The 5,729-nt window shown below is 35.8% G+C and overlaps 1 long non-coding RNA gene across 1 annotated transcript; it reads left to right on the top strand.

The window, feature by feature from the left end:
* The first annotated feature begins 3,060 nt into the window (after window positions 1-3,060).
* On the top strand, window positions 3,061-4,852 carry LOC103491705 (uncharacterized). Its single transcript, XR_538100.3, has 4 exons — window positions 3,061-3,553; window positions 3,662-3,739; window positions 3,824-3,872; window positions 4,709-4,852. It is a non-coding gene; the product is annotated as an uncharacterized LOC103491705 (long non-coding RNA).
* Window positions 4,853-5,729: the final 877 nt, after the last annotated feature.

Genomic DNA, 5,729 nt, shown 5'->3' with positions numbered 1-5,729 from the left:
TAAGCAAAGTTTTCTCTTATCCATTTTAATATATAATGATCATTAAGGCGAAAATTATATTAGACCTTTTTTAGTTGCAATTTATGAAATTTGACACACAACTTCAATAATTTGTGTGGACCGGTCAAATTTATGTGCAATTCTTTTTTTTATTTTAATGAAATCAATAAGTTTAATTATAAAGATTCTTTTAAACAGTGTCCATACAACTTAATTAGTGTGCAAATCAATAGATTCTGTCTCAGAGGCAAAAATTGCAACCTTTGTTTAAGGTTATGATCTAGTTCAATGAAATTGAAAATTTATGAGTAAAATTGATGCAACTTAATTAGTTTATGTTAAAATTAAGATATGTGGCCATAACGTTTTATTAAAAGGTTTTATGTTGTGGATGAATTTTAGTCTACTCAAGAGAACCATAGAAAACTCTGAGCAAGCTTTAAGGTATCTCGTCAACCCATAATGTGAGCCTAACAGTTAGCTCAGAGGTCAAGTTGTAAAAGTGAGCTCGTAAAAGTCTGAGAGAAAACTCAAAGGAGATCAAGAGAGCCTCAAGGCTGATCTATTGAGAAGATTGAGGAGCTTATAGCTCGAGCTATAGTTGAGGAGCTTGAAGGTTACTTTATAAAAAAAGAGTTGAGGAGCTAAGAGGTCGACCTATAGAGAATAGTTGAGAAGGTCAAAAGGTCAATGTATGGAGAAGAGTTGAGAAGCTCAGAGGTTGCTCTATAAAAAGAACTGAGAAGTTCATAAGTCGAGCTATAATTAAAGAACTCAAAAGTCGAGCTTTAGAAGAAAGCTCAAAGGTCAAGTTGGGAAGCTTATAGGTCGCATTATAGAAACAAACATGTCATAAAGATGAGACATTTAATATTTGAATGGGTGGTTCACAATAAAGCACCTAAATAAATGGTGTAATGTCCTACAAGCATTAGCTCGACCATTCCAAACATTTAAGAGGGACAATTATGAGCCCAAATGACCGTTACATTTTGGTACCCTATATAAACGATCAAGATCATTGGTCGAAGGTATGTAAAAAAATACCCAACAATTTCTTATTCTCTAATCACTTACAAGCCCGATACTGACTTGAGCATCGGACTGTGTATGGCTTGGGAACACATTTGTGTTTAATCTCTTTTATCTTGAAGCCACTTGGACAATCCTCCCTCGTAATAAAAATTTAGTGTTCGTGGGATTTTTTATATCAACAATTTCCATTGTATATGAAATCTACATTTAAAATTTCCAAATATGTACCAAAATTTTATACGGAAAACCGTATGAACTAGTTGAGTGGTGTTATCTTAACACTCTTTGTGATGACATGATTGAATCAATACTCATGTGGCTTGTTGAGTACGTAGTGATGTTTGTTAGGCATGCGACAAGTGTTGGGTAGTGACGATTGTTAGGACAATGAATCCTTCAAATATCTCCACAATGGTATAATATTGTTCACTTAGGGTGTACACACGCTCATGGTTTTGTTTTTGGTACCACCCCAAAAGGTCTCATACCAATAGAGATAGTTGTCTTTATTTATATATCCATGATTATTCCCTTATCTAACCAATCTAGGACTTTGGTTATTTTCAAAAACGTTGACCCTAGGGTGTGGTGGATGTGTGTGCGATGTGAAGAGTGAAGCGGCATAGCCGTACGACCAACTTGGGCAAAAGTTTTGACTTTTTTAGAATGTTGTGTGGCACTAGTCATCCACCAAGCGCGGTGGTGTCAACATTGGGTCTCTTGCAGCCTAGCCATGTGTCCACCCAAGCCTTTCCTCTTTTAATTTGAGTTCTTTCACTCTCCTAAATTCTGTTTTTTTTGGTTGCTTAGGTCTTCTCATACATTCAACAAGTTTTCAATCGACCCTTTGTTTCACTTGTTTTTCACCGATTAATATGAAAAGGTAACCTCTAAAAGTCCCTATTTATAGTGGTTTCCAAGCGACCATTGATTAATTGACACCTTCCCTATACCTTGCATTACTAGATGTCACTATTCCATAATCCAAAACACAAAGCCCTTAAAGGCGTTCAAACACATGGCTTCATGCTCCTTTACCACTTTGCATGCGATCCACCTTCTACCTAGGACTTGGTTAAGGGCCCTTCCAAAATCGACACCTACCACTCCTTATGTTGTCCATTCAACCTTCACTCAACCGATCATGCTCATTGCTTGGCGTCCACACCTCAATGCAAGCCTCTTTGTTGCATGTCTTCCACCTTGTGAATGACAACTTGCCACCTCCACGCATCTTGTGGAAAATCTAGTTGTAACCTCTATTAGGTGTTCAATGCCTCTCATGTGCATTAATGCCAAAGCCCGCATTCTTCACATCTTATTTCGCTCAATACTCTACTATGCGGCCAAGGTACTTAAGCATCCTATATGCATTTTAAACACCCTTCTTGCCAAAATAACCTTATACACGGTCAAGCATGCATGGCTTAAAGTCAAATTAAAGTACTATGCGTTAAAAGATCCTAAGTGAACACCAAACACGATTTTCTTACCAACTTTCCATGCGTCCATCTCATATATATTCTTTTTCTTTAAGGGTAAAACTTAAAGTTTGTTTAAGTCTAATATTCCTAATAATTTATTTTGATAAAGAATCTAGTTTTGCACCCATGTGTCCTAGGGGTTTGATTTAACTAATCAGGTGTTACATTGATGCTACTTGAGGCCCTAATTGCTTGACTAGTGAATTTGGGTGGATGATCATCTTGAAGATGTCTAACTTGGTGGTAGGATGGAATTTATTTGCAAATGGAATAATTAAGATCAAGTTCTCTGATGTGATAGTCATTTATATGTGCGGTTTGACGACATCCCTTCTATCAATTCAAGATTTATCTTGGTAAAATCTTATTTATTTGGAGGTTCTTAATCTTAATTTTGAATAATAAGGCTTCTGAGGAGGTTTTGTCATTGAGGACTCTAAATTAAGAGCACATGAAGGTTTCCTACACTCACGTCCTCTTTCGTAACAATTACTATCACTTGCTCTTTTGAGAAAGGTTTTAATGGGAGAGAGTATGATCTTCTCTTATTATTATTATTATTTTGTTAATACCCTCTCACACAATGCCCCCTTTTCCCATCGCAATCTTCTTCTTCTCCTTCACAGACCAGCAGTCATCGCCTCTGTCTTTCTCTTCTCTCCTTCGTCCAGTCGTCGGTTGTCTTTGTCTTCAACCGAACGCCAGCAGCAATCCCTTCGTCACATCTCCGCCTACCCAAGCCGCCACGTCTTCATTCGTCAAGGTGAGTCGATCCCTTATCGTTTCATTCGCGCATCTCCCTTCAACCTTCACCGCTCGTTGAAGCCCCGTCGTTTGTGCCGTCATCTCTTCTTCCCCATGTGTCGTCCGAAGGAGCCCAGCCACCACTGTCGCACTTGTCTAAGCTGCGCACCAGACCCGAGCCGACCCGAGCTATCTCCTCTTTCTAGCCAAGCCACACTTGTTTTTCCCTTGCTCACTGTCGTCTGACTCACTTAGTGTTCTGCCACTTTTGCCTCATTGTAAGTTTTGAGGTAAGGACAAAATTGTGAGTTTTGTAGTTGTTACCATAGTCGTTTTAAGTGTAATGGTCGGATTAAATTATTGGATTAATTGGTCCGGTTAACTTTTGATCCTTAAAGGTGCTTTAGAGAGGTGATGCTTGAATTCTCGGATTATATAGCAGGTTTGGTTGGAGTTCGATTCTTCATTTTGCTTGGGTAAGTTGTAGAAATTTGAAATTTGGTGTTTTAGTTGAGTGACTTTGCTTATTATAGTATTTGAACCCTTATATCTTCATTTAGGTGGATTCGTTGGACTTCGATTTAAGCAAGGATTTTTAGCTATCCCAAGGTAAGAGATTTTCTACTACTGAACTCAATTTGATATTTGAAACATAGTGACTAATATGAAAGTTATGTTATAGTGACTACATTTGATTGATTGTTATGTGTATATATATATAAAGCATTACTAGTATATACTTTTGACTATTTACAGATGACCTGACTGTTATATATAGTTTTTTTTTTTTATTGATGGATTGTGTTGTTGAACAAGTATGGATGTCTGGACTGTTATGTGTAGTTTGTATATACTGATGGACTGTGGTGTTGGCTGAATTTAGATGAACTGGTTGTTAGGTGTAGTTACATAGTGATGGTTTGTACAATTGACTGGATTTAGATAGTGTGACTGTAATGTGTGGTCTGGATATGAGTATATTGATGAATGTTACTGTTGACTGAACTTAAACTGTTTACTGAATTTAGACTGTTGGCTGAACTTACACTGTCGACTGTTTATGTGTTGAAATGGAGTTGTTAGTTTGAAAGGTATCTTTTAGATGTGACTATCATGGACTGTTTAGGATAGATTGAGAGGTAATTGTTAGCTTTATCTATGGGGTAGTATACCTTGCAGACACGGTGTCCTACGGGATCACCACATGTTATGTATCCTTCGAGATCACTAGACTAATATGTGTATCCTTCGGGATCTCCAAACTGATATGTGTATTCGATGGGATCACTAGACTGATTGATGTATGCATCCTGCGGAATCACTAGACTGTTATGATGCAGGGTACCCCTTAATAGGAAGCTCATCGTTATTACCCTTAACGGGACTAGTATTGGATCTCTTACTAGGTATATCTTATACTCACCCTTTTACGTTTAACTTTTTAGGTAAAGGTAACATGCGAGGTAGACTAGCGAGGGGTAAGAAGGATTCATGAATGTCATATGAGGACATCTTTTTCTTTTTGCTTTCGCTAAACGTCTTTAATTTTAGTTGTTTTTAAGGATTGAAAATCAGTCATGTTTAGGATATTTATTTTTGTTTGTTTTAATTTTAATTCGTTTGTTTTGTTTTTGATAATTTCCTAGACGATGGTATGAATGTCTGAATTTGTTTTGAAATAGGGCCAGAAGGCGATTTTGTTTTATTTTTGGATGTTTAATGATTTTTAAATAGGTTTTATAAATTTTATGTTTGAATGAAGCGTATTAATAGTAAAGTAACAACCTTAGTTTAGTTTGAAAATTTGGATCGTTACACGTTATTTGTATTTCATATTAAAATTATTGAGTTGATCATCTTGCTGTTTTCTTAAAAGAAATTGTATCAAAATACTCGCTTCTCTTGAAAGAGTACAAAAATTGAAATCAACATGTTATCGTTATATTTTTTATTATTTGATAAATTTTTTGAAGTTAACGTTTCAAGTAATGAATATTAGAAAAAGAAAAAGGAAAAAAAAACACATTTTTGTTTATTATATCTTAAATTCTGGAGCTACAATTTTAGAGTAAATAAGCCTCTCACGTTGCGATCAAAACACTCATATTTGACAATAGAAAATAATTATATATTTCTCTAATTAGCTCCTTAAAGAGCACTTTAGACCCCAAACAAAAAAAAATGTTTTTAGTTGCAGAGCTTTGAACACAACTTTTCATTACATAGTGGTTTAAGCAATAAAATGTTTGATCAGTTGGGTTGTCGTATTCTGAAGGGGACATACTAGAGACTATCTATTGCACTAATGGTTCGATGACAAAAGATACGATACACACTACAAATTAAATAGCTTGAATCTTTTCAAAGAAAGTAAAATATTTGTCTTCACTCTAATTGTTGAAATGTTGAGTGTACCACATCGGAAAAGAGGAGAACTCACACTTTTTATAAGATAGATAGATGAAC

This window comes from Cucumis melo, chromosome 6 (genome assembly GCF_025177605.1).
Source record: "Cucumis melo cultivar AY chromosome 6, USDA_Cmelo_AY_1.0, whole genome shotgun sequence".
Classification (NCBI taxonomy): domain Eukaryota; kingdom Viridiplantae; phylum Streptophyta; class Magnoliopsida; order Cucurbitales; family Cucurbitaceae; genus Cucumis; species Cucumis melo.
Note: the sequence above shows the minus strand (reverse complement) of the source record. Positions and strands in the feature narration are given on the sequence as shown.